The sequence below is a fragment of the Schistocerca nitens genome, chromosome 3, assembly GCF_023898315.1.
Source record: "Schistocerca nitens isolate TAMUIC-IGC-003100 chromosome 3, iqSchNite1.1, whole genome shotgun sequence".
Taxonomy (NCBI): Eukaryota; Metazoa; Arthropoda; class Insecta; order Orthoptera; family Acrididae; genus Schistocerca; species Schistocerca nitens.
Window position 1 is genome coordinate 548,564,941 of NC_064616.1, and position 13,950 is coordinate 548,578,890.

Here is a 13,950-nt window from a genome sequence, read left to right on the forward strand (position 1 = left end):
GACCGGAGCGCCTACGTGACCAGGAAAACGCCGCATCCTTCTCGGCCACTCAGTCTCCTGACACCAGCGTCTTTTCGGGGAAATATTTTCTCCAATAATCAGATATTGAATTTAGTGGAAACGGAGGACAATGTGAGACTTCGAGCTGAAAGGTGGACTGAGCCTCGTTTCGCCTGGGAACAATTGCCGCTCTCACATTCCTACGCAGCTTCTGTCAAAGAAGTTGTTCATTTCTTCTCTGGGTACAGGGATAATACAGCTGACCCCTTTCTGATGCCTTTCTACTTCTATGTATCCATTGACTCCCTGTGGTTCGGATTGTGTCCTGTTGTGACGGCCACAGAACTCTCAAAGCGCCTGCCGGCTACCCTTTGCATACCTGTGGCCTTTTCTTCTCAGAACACCCTATTCATCTTCACCTGCCACAGCGGCGGCGCTTGTCTCATCCACTTCGAGTGACTGCCTGCATTTGACTACGATTGAATTCAGCGTTGCAACCACTGTCAACCTTCTTTGAATTCCTAAGGGACCAAACTGCTGAGGTCATCTGCTCCTAGACTGACACACTACTTAAACTAACTTATGCCTAATAACAACACCCACACCTATACCCGAGGGAGGACTCGAACCTCTGGCGGGAGGGGCCGCGCAGTCCTTGACATGACGCCTCAAACCGAGAGGTTACTCCGCGTGGCAGTAATCTCAATGGCCATAAAATATGAGCAAATTAGTGGAAGAAAGGCGGGTCGAAACGACCTGCCATGTTCCACTGTTGTTTACCCATGAGCTTATGGTTTTGCGATGGCTGTCCTGAGAGAGCATGTCTGGCTAACTTTTATTTTAAGCAATCGAAAACCGCTGTAAAAACGCATCAAATGTTGAAGCAAGATTATGGTGGCAACGCTTGAGAGCAAATTATAGACTTACGACTGATATAAGGATCTCAAAAACATGTGAACGTCGACTGATGATGACCACAGTTACGGTCGACTTTCAAGTATCAGAAAGATTCAAGTAAGAGAGGAATCGGACTGTGCAAGATCGTAGACAGATCGTCCAAGACCTCTGCAACACTTTGGTAATACATTTTGTACGTGTGAACGTATTCTGTCAGAAGAATCGAAGATGAGAGGGACTGCAGTATAGATTGCACCAGGATGTTTGAATACGATCAGTAGCAGCGTCACGTGGAAGTCTGAAGGGAATTCAAGCAACTCAGGACAATTCAAACTTTCAAATGTTGTCACTGGTGACGAAATTTGAGGTTATAGCGAATGAGACCTTATTCACCTCGTCCAAAAATAGTTCGGCAGGTCAAGGGTAACATTAAGTTCTTATTGATCTGTTTCGCCATACCCACCAGATTTAGATCCGAGATTTATTCCTCTTCCCAAAGATATGATTACAACAATTATTATTATTTCGTGTGGTACTATGACCTGGTGTAAGTTTTTCAATTGGATGACACTTCGGAGACTTGCGTGTCCCTATCTACGCCAGCAGTAATTCTACCGCGGAGATGGACCTACAGGTTTACGAGAAATCCCAACAACGTGTCGTTATTGGCGAGTCTTCACACCACTGAGAGGTAAAGGCAACATTAAAGGCACACAGAAGTAGTCAGTGTTCTGGCGATGATTCTATCCCGCGACCTTTCGGTTCCTAGGCACACACATTACAGCTAGGCCACCAGGCTCCACTTCCCAGACATGAAAATCAAGTTGAAGAGACTAAGATTTGATTTAGTGGAGGAATCCTAGAGGCTACTAAACAACTTAACAAGAAAGACTTCCAGGATGAATTTAAAAAGTGACAGAAACGTTGGCATCGGTGTATTCGCTACCAAGCGGCTACTTTGAAGGTGCTGGAGCAGAATGGGTATGAGATAGTAATTTTGATTAATATATTTCGGGAGTTTTAGACATCAGCTCGTAATTACAGACTTCCACATTTTGACGCCCAAGCGTGTCTACGGAGGATAGACGTAAATATCCGATATTGCACCGTTCTTATCTTACGTAAAGAACACGAAAGTTACAAGCGATCGAAAGCCACATTCTGCCAAAGGAATGAAAACTCCAAAAAATAACTTTTTCTGATTCACGTTAGAATTTGAAGCACTGATGTAGTTCTTAATGAGATGAGTGTGTCCTAGCCTTAATGCTTACTGCATATAATTGCTGATGTGAGTTTTCTGTTGTGGCTGATGTTCAGTTTAGTAGAGTACATAGGCCGCAGTATCTTAAGAGTTCGGAGCCTGCTGGAATTTAAGTAAGGGTTGTCCACAGGTCCTTATAAAGCCTGCAGATATGGTCCGATACCTTAGCTTATCCCAACGACAGTGTACCGGAGATCGGTAGGGAACTTATCTAAAAATCCAAACTTTGACAGATACATATAGAAAAGCAGTGATTTAGATACAGTGAGAAATAATCCTACTGTGTCCATAGTTTAATCGTTCTATTACCAGTTTCATAATGATTGATCCCTAGTTTTGAGTCCTTTTCTGGCTACATCAAACAATGACCATCTCCCAGAAACTGTGAAAAAGTTATTTATTTAGCATGTGAATATTTTTCTTTAGTTGGTAAGGAGGCAACATATGCGGAAATGTTTATAAAGTGTCTTGCTTTCTTAACGATTTTTTCGGGAACTGTCAACTTGTATGAGTCACAAAATTCATAACATACATTTGTGAATAATATATTGCGTACGATTTATAAAGGCAACTATTCGCTATTTACTGGCGGATTTTCTTTGTTTTGCGGTTAGTCGCATCATCAAATGATTTCAGTGAGAGATGCCACGATTGACCTTACTGTCGTAGCTACTGCAGTGGAGAAAACACGGCCATGAACTTGAACTTTGATTATATGACTACAACTGCTAATGAATAATCGCTTTGTTTTTGAATTAAGAGGATATAGAGTAGCTGCTTTAGAAACTACAATGTGTGCGAGGTTGTTACCGAGCGCAGTTGCCATACAAGCTGGCTGACACAGTTATAATGTGCGAAAGGCGCCTGTTGCACAGGGAAAGGTGGCAACTATTTTTCCAGGTTCCAGTACATTGTTACCGAGTTCAGATGCTGTCGCATATACTTGTATATGAGAAGAATGTAGCTTTTAAAAAACAGTAAAATGAAGAACTGCTTTGAAGAAACGATATAGAAGCAGCTCTCTATAAATTAAAGATGAGAAATTTATTGTACATTAATAGTAAATGAAAACTCAGACTACAATGTATAGCGATTAGTTGAAATAAATTTTTCAGGACAGCAGCCTGACTTAACAACAAAAAACTACCGCTGTCCTAGACGTCTGTATCAGTAATGTCACTGTTGTATGTCAGGACAATGAACTTTTTGTGTATACACTATGTGATCAAAAATGACTTACAAGTTCGTAGCGCCATCCATGGATAGTGCTGGAATTCAATATTGTGTTGGCCCACCTGTAACGCCGGCCGGAGTGGCCAAGCGGTTCTAGGCGCTACAGTCTGGAACCGCGCGACCGCTACGGTCGCAGGTTCGAATCATGTCTCGGGCATGGATGTGTGCTATGTCCTTAGGTTGGTTAGGTTTAATTAGTTCTAAGTTCTAGGGGACTGATGACCTCAGAAGTTAAGTCCCATAGCGCTCAGAGCCATTTGAACCACCTGTAACCTTGATGACAGCTTCAACGCTCGCAGGCATACGTTCAACCAGATGCTGGAAGGTTTCTCGGGGTATGGCAGCCCATTCTTCACGGAGTGCTGCACTGATGAGAGGTATCGATGTAGGTCAGTGAGGCCTGGCGTGAAGTCGGCATTCGAAAACATCCAAAAGGTGTTGTATAGGATTCAGGTCAGGACTCTGTGCATTCCAGTCCATTACAGGAATGTTATTGTCTTGTTACCACTCCGCCACCGGCCGTGCATTATGAACAGGTGTGCAGTCGCCATCCCCGAATTGCTTTTAAACAGTGGGAAGCAAGAAGGTGCTTAAAACATCAATGTAGGTCTATGTTGTGATAGTTCTACGCAAAACAACAAGGGGTGCAAGCCCCCTCCATGACACAAACGACCACACCATAGCACCACCGCCTCCGAATTTTACTGTTGGCACTACACACGCTGGCTGATGGCGTTCACTGGGTATTCGCCATACCCACACCCTGCCATCCGATCGCCACATTGTGTACCGTGATTCGTCACTTCACACAACGTGCTTCCACTGTTCAGTCGTCCAATGTTCACGCCTCTTACACCAAGCGAGGAGGCTTCGTTTGGCATTTACAGGCGTGATGTATAGGTTATGAACAGCCGTTAGACCATGAAATCAAAGTTTTCTCACCTCCCGCCTACCTGTCATAGTACTTGCAGTGGTTCCTGATGCTGTTTGGAATTCCTGTATGATCATCAGGATAGATGTCTGCCTATTACACATTATGACTCTCTTCAGCTGTCGGCGGTCGCTGTCAGTCGACAGACGAGGTGGGCCTGTACGCTATTGTGCCAATAAAACGCAGTCTTTGGTTTGCCTTCCCCACAACATTTTCTATGTGTTATTTCCAATTTAAGTTGTTCGTAATTGTAATACCTAGGTATTTAGTTGAATTTACGGCTTTTAGATTAGACTGATTCATCGTGCAACCGAAGTTTAACGAGTTCCTTTTATCACTCATATGAATATCCTCAGACTTTTCGTTATTTAGGGTCAACTGCCACTTTTCGCACCATTCCGATATTTCTTCTAAATCATTTTGCAGTTTGTTTTGATCTTCTGATGACTTTATTAGTCGATAAACGACAGTGTCATCTGGAAAGAACCGGAGACGGCTGCTCAGATTGTCTCCCAAATCGTTTATATAGATAAGGAACAGCAAAGGGCCTATAACACTACCTTGGGGAACGCCAGAAATCACTTCTGGTTTACTCGATGACTTTCGTCGAGCGAACTGTTGTACATGATTTTTAAGTATGGAGCTAATGCATCAGCATACTCCGAAAGGAAGCTAATTGGTATACAGTCTGGACCAGAAGACTTGCTTTTATTAAGTGATTAAAGTTGCTTCACTACTCCGAGGATATTTAATTCTACGTTACTCATGTTGGCAGCTGTTCTCGATTTGAATTCTGGAATATTTACTTCGATTTCTTTTGTGAAGACATTTCGGAAGGCTGTGTTTAGTAACTGTGCTTTGGCAGCACTGTCTTCGGCAGTATTTCCATTGCTATCGCGCAGAGAAGGCATTGATTGTTTCTTGCCGCTAACATACTTCACATACGACCAGAATCTCTTCGAGTTTTCTGCCAGGTTTCGAGACAAAGTTTTTTTGTTCAAAAATGGTTCAAATGGCTCTGAGCACTATGGGACTCAACTGCTGAGGTCATTAGTCCCCTAGAACTTAGAACTAGTTAAACCTAACTAACCTAAGGACATCACAAACATCCATGCCCGAGGCAGGATTCGAACCTGCGACCGTAGCGGTCTTGCGGTTCCAGACTGCAGCGCCTTTAACCGCACGGCCACTTCGGCCGGCTAAAGTTTTTTTTTTTTTTTGTGGAAACTGTTATAGGCATCTCGCATTGAAGTCCGCGCTAAATTTCGAGCTTCTGTAAAAGATCGCCAATCTTGGGGATTTAAATCTGTTTAAATTTGGCATGTTTCTTTCGTTGTTTCTGCAACAGTGTTCTAATCCGTTTTGTGTACCAAGGAGGATGAGCTCCGTCGTTTGTTAATTTATTTGCTATAAATCTCTCAATTGCTGCCGATATATATTTCTTTGAATTTAAGCCACATCTGGTCTACACTTATATTATTAATTTGGAATGAGTGGAGATTGTCACTCAGGAAGGCGTAAAGTGAATTTTTATCTGCTTTTTGAATAGGTATATTTTTCGCTTTTTTTCGAGTATTTGGGGATTATAATATTAAGTCTCGCTACGACAACCCTGTGTTCACTGATCCCTAAATCGGTTTTGATGCACATTATTAACTCAGGATTATTTGTCAGTCAGCTGAGAGGAAACATTCTGAAATTAACTGAAGGTAATAGTTTTTTGAAAATTAACGATGGGTTGTTCCTGACAAAACTATCGTGGCATTTTCAAGTTTGAAGGAGCAGAGAAAATCCTTTATGAAGATGGAATTGGTATTATGAACGGAACATATGACACTTGTTCGAAACAGTTCAAACACCATACACGTTGGGATCGATAGCGCAGAAGAATGGACGAAGATGTTTTCCTGTTTTATTTGCTTTGCTCCCATACAAAGCAAAATACGTATGAAAGACTTTTTTCTCGATTGAAAAATAAAATGCCTCGGTGGTCACCGAAAACTACAGAGCTAGACTTCTAAATGACTACAGTTAAAGCTACGAAAACAGTTTTTCCCGAAATATCTCTTTCCGGTTTCAATTTTGACTACAAACGATGTTTGCGGAAGAAAAATAAGAACGGGGATTAACGGAGGAATACGGGGATACAGAAGTAGTGCGAATGTTTTTGTCACATGCGTGCTGAGTGGCACATCTTTAACCAAACAGTGTTAGTGAAGTGTGAATGGTAACAATGGAGGAAATGCCCAGCGGAAAAAAATCTCAGAATACATGGTCAGTTAATGAATGGAGACTGCTAATACACCAACTGAAATGTGGAATGCTTTTAGCTGCTGTCACACGACCACGGTTGCTGTCAAATGGAGGCACAGGAAATTAAAAAACTCAATAAATGAAAAACATCCGAACATATACTTTCTGTTAAATTGGTTGAAGGAGGAAGCAGTAAATACTATACTTAAATTTTAAAAAAATCCATTGGTCTGCCTATTCAAAAGAGAAGAAAAAGATAAATACATCTTGATAAAAGATTGAGCGAGAAATTAAAATTCATATACTAAGAGAAGTTTAATCAGATATTGCGCTAATGTTGTAAAAGTAAAGGAAGGTAAAAAACTTAAAAGTTAAAAATAAAAATAATAAAAACATTTAAATGACTATAAACTACGTGCACAGCCAGTCGTAAGCTGGATAAATTGTGAAGGAGGTTCTTACATCAAAACGGCTGGTAGAGCTTTTCCGCTGTTGCAGCTTCCTTTGACGATCGGAAAATACACAGCTAAGACATTTGTGGTCGGAAACACCTGGCTGGCGTCACGGGGCTCAAGGCCCACGAGCGGAAAGCCTTTGAAAGCACACCCTTTCAAAACGTCTAAAACCATCGGTTACCCCGTAGGGGAACCTTCCGCGCTAAATCTTCTTTATGAACAATATCACATTCCATAGCGGCTTTGTGATTGAAAATTATGTAAAGGCGAGGGAATCGACATTTTTGATGAGAATGAAGATAGTATGCAATATTAAGATTAAAAGCTATGTAAAAACAAGTCAGTACTCCGAAATACCTATATGTTCATCATTCATAATATTACAGCCTATGGAATAAGTTCCATAATGCCTCAAGCACTGAGATGCATGTTGACTGGATGTAACATCTGTCACCGATAATCACTGATACCGCGGTGCGTTTGAACATGAACGAGAGACTTAATATAATGGTAACAGCACAAATATTTTGACTGCTTATTGAGTATCGTATTCACAAGAACGATTCGCAATTGTCTTTACACTACTGGCCATTAAAATTGCTACACCAAGAAGAAATGCAGACGATAAACGGGTATTCATTGGACAAATATATTATACTAGAACTGACATGTGATTACATTTTCAAACAATTTGTGTGCATAGATTCCGAAAAATCAGTACCCAGAACAACCACTTGTGGCCGTAATAACGGCCTTGATACGCCTGGGCATTGAGTCGAACAGAGCTTGGATGACGTGTACAGGTACAACTGCCCATGCAGCTTCAACACGATACCACAGTTCATCAAGAGTAGTGATTAGTGTATTGTGACGAGACAGTTGCTCGGCCACCAATGACCAGACGTTTTCAGTTGGTGAGAGATCTGGAGAATGTGCTGGCCAGGGCAGCAGTCCAACATTTTCTGTATCCAGAAAGGCCCGTATAGGACCTACAAAATGCGGTCGTGTATTATCCTGCTGAAATGTAGGGTTTCGCAGGGATCTAAAGAAAGGCAGAGTCACGGGCGTAACACATCTGAAATGTAACGTCCACTGTTCAAAGTGCCGTCAATGCGAACAAGAGGTGACCGAGACGTGTAACCAATGGCACCCCACAGCATTACGCCGGGTGATACGCCAGTGTGGCGATGACGCATACACGCCTGCAATGTGCGTTCACCACGATGTCACCAAATACGGATGCGACCATCATGATGCTGTAAACAGAACCTGGATTCACCCGAAAAAATGACGTTTTGCCATTCGTGCACCCAGGTTCGTCGTTGAGTACACCATCGCAGGGACTCCTGTCTGTGATGCAGCGTCAGGGGTAACCGCAGCCATGGTCTCCAAGCTGATAGTCCATGCTGCTGCAAACGTCGTCGAACTGTCCATGCAGATGGTTGTTGTCTTGCAAACGTCCCCATCTGTTGACTCAGGGATCGAGACGTGGCTGCACTACAGCCATGCGGATAAGATGCCTGTCATCTCGACTGCTAGTGCTACGAGGCCGTCGGGATTCAGCACGGCGTTCCCTATCACCCTCTTGAACCCACCGATTCCGTATTCTGCTAACAGTCGTTGGATCTCGACCAACGTGAGCAGCAATGTCGTGATACGATAAACAGCAATCGCGATAGGCTACAATCCCACCTTTATCAAAGTCGGAAACCTGATGGTACGCATTCCTCCTTCTTAAACGAGGCATCACAACAACGTTTCTCCAGGCAACGCCGGTCAACTGCTGTTTGTGTATGAGAAATCGATTGGAAACTTTCCTCATGTCAGCACGTTGTAGGTGTCGCCACCGGCGTCAACCTTGTGTGAATGCTCTGAAAAGCTAATCATTTGCATATCACAGCATCTTCTTCGTGTCGGTTAAGTTTCACGTGTGTAGCACGTCATATTCGTGGTGTAGCAATTTTAATGGTCAGTAGTGTATGAGTGTGGCGTGTTTGTCTGGAGGCCTGTGGCACGTGTGTCACATTATCAGAAAGAAAAGCGTTTATAGCTTCATTAAGGGCGTGCGAACTGGAGGCACATGTAGAGGCGTTAATAAGAGTCAGTGATACGTCTTAAAGTTTTCATCTCTAATTCTCAGTGTGTAATAGTTTCAAGAACGTTCTCGTTACCATCAATCCATTATGGCCGATAGAGGCCAATGAAAAGCCACAACAGTGCTTGCTGAAGATGAGATTTCGTTTGGTGGACGCACGAAACTTCACAACCTGCCTATAAACAGACATATGTGCGATATTTTGGTACGTTATACCGAGAGACGTGGCACACTGGTAAGAAACTGGTCTCATAATCGGAAGGAGAGGTATTCAAATCGTAATCCGGTTACCCATGTTTGGATTTTCTGCGGTCGGCTTCACTATCCTTACCCAATTCTGGCTTTTCCTTCAACTGTAAAGATCCTATCGTCGACAAGGATCATCATGGTGAGAAGATATAATTTCTCTTCACGAGTATACACATTCACATGCAGAATGTCTAACCTACTTTTTTTCCCCAATGAAATGACTCTGTCTCTTCCATGTAAGGTTGTCTTGGAGCGACTCTTGAGTGGTCTTACCTCTCGAGCAAGTTCACACACTTAACGATATCAATTCTTTATCAGACGTCAGTTAGAGTACCCGTGTTCCTCAGTGTATTCATATTTTTCCATGAACATAATGTATATGATCTCGTTGTTTTCATCAATATAATATGCAAACGAGTATCATTTTATTTGAAATTTTATTAGATATTCCGGCGTCTATTTGTTTTCTAATTTACGACATTCAGTGCAGTAGAATTTTCTGACAACTGTTGACTTACAGGGTATCTTAGAATCTCGCACCTACAGCCTTCACGTTTCAGATGAAGATGGTCTGCAGGGACCATTAGAGGTGCAGTAGCCGGCCACCCACGAAAGCATTTTAGCGACAGTCCCGGTATATTTGCGACGGATTGGTTGAGACGCGAACTTCAGTTCGATACAGGCAGTTCTTGGAACGGATGATTCGGATCCGTGGCGTTTCCGACGCTTTTGTTGGTGCCACAAGTACCATCGCACTCCCGACAAACTAATTTTGCACCGTGGTATTTCAGACCGAACACTTCCCCTCTTCCTTCGACAGCTGGAAAAGCCACGGTTAAAATTTTATGTTGCAAAAACACCACGCTGACGTCACTGGCGTCAATGTCCATCGTCAGAAAGTTCACGACACCAGCGAATCTGCCTTCTCAGGAGGACACACAAAAGCAGATTTCTGTGATGTGTCCAGAAAGTCTGAGATTTCCCTTGTGTTCTCTGGGTGACAAAAAGTTTTATTTGCTTTAAGTAAAGTGAAGGGGTGGACCAGTGGCCACATCCAAAAAACTGAAACTTTAAAACCTCCTGGCAGATTAAAACTGTGTTACAGACTGGGACTCGAACCTGGAAAGTGCTCTACTAAGCTACCTGACCACGACTCACGAGCCATTCTCACAGCTGAACTTCCACCAGTACTTCATCTCAAATCTTCCAAACTTTACACACTTTTATTGTGAAAGATTTTGTTGACCCAGGAAGGTGCAGGTCTCTGTAAGAAGAGGAATATCGGGTGATGAATTGTATAAATGAACACTACGTCGATCGCCAGTAAAAATTTCCTTGCACATTGCTCATTATTATATTACCCATATATGGATTATGTCCATTATATTGAAGGTATCACGAGATGCTATACTTAACAAAGGATCAAGAACGACCTTTTTCTAGTATATCGAACCTTCATGATTCTGTGGGGAGAGCGCACGATTCAGAATCAGACCCGTAGCTTGAATGTTTCCTTAGGAAACTCATTTTTTTTACTTATTTTGTGCGATTTTTCTTTCGAAAAATAGCGTTCTTCCTACTATCATCCATATATACTACAGTAAAATAATACCTAAAAACGCCGCACTGTAGAACGTTCTTTCAGCGAGAGACAGTCGCAGCTACTGAAATCCGTCGTCTGCCGTTTCTGGCCTATTGAGCATGCATCGGAGTCCCGAGTCTGCGAAAAAATCAGGGAAAACTCATTGATTAACCCTGCACACGAAGGCACCCTTTCTCCGGGCAGATCTGAAAGACCAGATCCGACGGGCAGGGCCTGCACGTTAGTGGAAAACGACGGGCCTGAGATCGGAAGGCCGTCTCTGTCAAAAATGTCGACGCAGCCGACCCGAAATTCTGACGCGTCATGTTGTGACGTAACAAGCTAGCTACGCCACACTGAGAAGGAAGCCGAAAGGCACGCGTACACACACGCCGACTGGCGTCAAGTCTGGAACAGGATACGTTATGACTGCTATAAAGAAAATACGTAGCTTTGGAATATACTTAACTTTTAATCACTCCTTGTGATACATCTCTCTTGACTATACAAATGAGACTCGTAAGATACATGCACTGTGACAATTGGCGCCTTGCTAAGTCGTAGCCATTAACTTAGCTGAAGGCTATTCTAACTGTCTCTCGGCAAATGAGAGCAAAGGCTTCGTCAGTATAGTCGCTAGCAACGTCGTCGTACAACTGGGGCGAGTTCTCGTACGTCTCTCGAGACCTGCCGTGTGGTGGCGCTCGGTCTGCGATCACACAGTGGCGACACGCGGGTCCGACATGTACTAATGGACCGCGGCCGATTTAAGCTACCACCTAGCAAGTGTGGTGTCTGGCAGTGACACCACACGTCATATAAATCTGCTCGTGTGTGGCCAGCTCATCAGAGATAGAGAGGGGTATTTAAATTTGTATTGTCAGTAATTACACTTAGAATCACTATTCGTACAACGAAATGCGTGAGGCATAAGGTGACAGAAAAGATCGAATCAGAATTCTGAATTAATGATCATTGGTCCAGTACATATGTCACGCTGAGTGTGTGTTGCACAGTTGGGGACAGAATTCTGGGACCCCACTCACTTTACTTACGATGAACCGCAAAGCCGTCTTTTGCATAGCGTAACTGCCAAGGAGACACAACGCTGCCGACATATTACTGAACAAAAGATCAATATTCCACTACCGTAAAAAGTGGAAGAAAAATCGTCATCTAAAATCATCACAGCCAATAATAATAGTGTTCTTCGTGATGAGCTCTTTTTTATGGAATGTACGCGCATTTACTAACTGTTTTGATTTTTTATATTTCCCACTTCATTTTCAGTTCTTCTCGCTTATACACGCTTTTCCACATCCCTGTCACTGCAGTTTCAATGAATGGAGGTAACAATAAGTCTTGAGATGCCACTATTCGTACACATTAGATATTTCTGATCAATTAAAATTAATCGTTGCTTACATTACTAGGAAACCAATGAACTAAATGATGGGCAGTAAATTACTGACAGTTGCTAGTACTTGAAGTTTCTGGCACATTGTTCTCAACGGACGGAAGGGATGGACGTTCGGTGGGTCTCCAAGACGTCGGTAGTGACAATTTCTAATAAGGATGAGAGGAAACCTCTAAGCATATTACTTTCTCGATATTAAGATAATTTTATGTCTGTTTGCGAACTGTGTTATGTAGTACTCGTAGTTGTCCTAAGAACCAGATAAATGTTTCCTGTCATTCCCGACTGTCAAACGTTTAGCTACAACGAAAACCGCTAACCAGCATATAATACGGCTGGATGTCTGTGGGGTAAGGACTGAACCCCGCACTCGCGCTGGCTGACGTAGTCGAATCAAACGACTTAGGGTCTGTACGAGACTGCTTTCGCGTGATTATCTTGAAGGATCATCACATTAAACGATGCTGCCACATCGGCGTGTGATCATAATAAGCGCGGTACTCACTTTTGAACTATCCCAACACTTGCTACAAAGGAGCCTGTTCACTAAAATGTGCGGCACTGGCACGCTTTTTGGACCTCGAGCTAACAGAACTTACTCGTTGGCGGAACAGACAAGACGCTTCCTGATTTACACCCTCTGTTAGGAATCACTAGAGGCCAAGAGCCCCACTATTTTCGGGCCGGAGTGTTACAGTTTTCATCCACCGATTCTGCTAGGTGCCAGGAATGTGACAACTGTTTGGCGTGGCGGGTCGCTTGTGGTTTTCTGTAAGGTAAAGATTTAATTCTAACTATCGTCTACGCAGTAAGTAAAACATTTATTTAAATACAAGACAAATATAAGCTGGCTGTGATGTATCTGAAGAGAAAATTGACATCAGTTATATATACCAGTTATATAACACATAAACTACCGGTAATCGTAGCTCGATATGGGAATAATAGTTCTAACGGTACCCAAAGAAAAACAAACCCTTAAGTTGTAGGTTGCAGTGGTTACTAGTTTTATTAATATCGCATCTAATGAGTGCGTGTAATAGAGAAACTAATTTCTGTACTGAGAATCTATATCTACATCTAGATATAGATGTACCGGGTGGTTATAATTAAACTTTACCTTTTTAACACTTTATAACACGGAAACTAAAAACTGTACAAGGACCAAACTTGGTAGCATTAATTTTAAGGACATGGGGAAGCGCAATAACGTAGAATCAATCCAACTGAAACACTTTTAATGTGCTGCTACGGTACATTATATCATTACATACCGATACCATTACTGCTACAAAAGGGGTTCAATATGGCGTCCATCGGGATCCAGAAGAGACTGAAGGCGCAGAATTGCATTCTGCAGAGCAGAACGAAGCACGTCCGTAGGTATGCTGGATACCTCTCTTGATATGCTGCGCTTCGGATCAGCACATGTATGAGTACTCCTCTGGTATACTCTGTCCTTCAGGTATTCCCACACCCAGAAATCACAGGGAGTGAGATCAGGTGATCGTGCTAGCCAAGTATTTGGAACCGATAAGCCGATAATTCGATCGTTTCCAAATGTGTTTCGGAGAAGC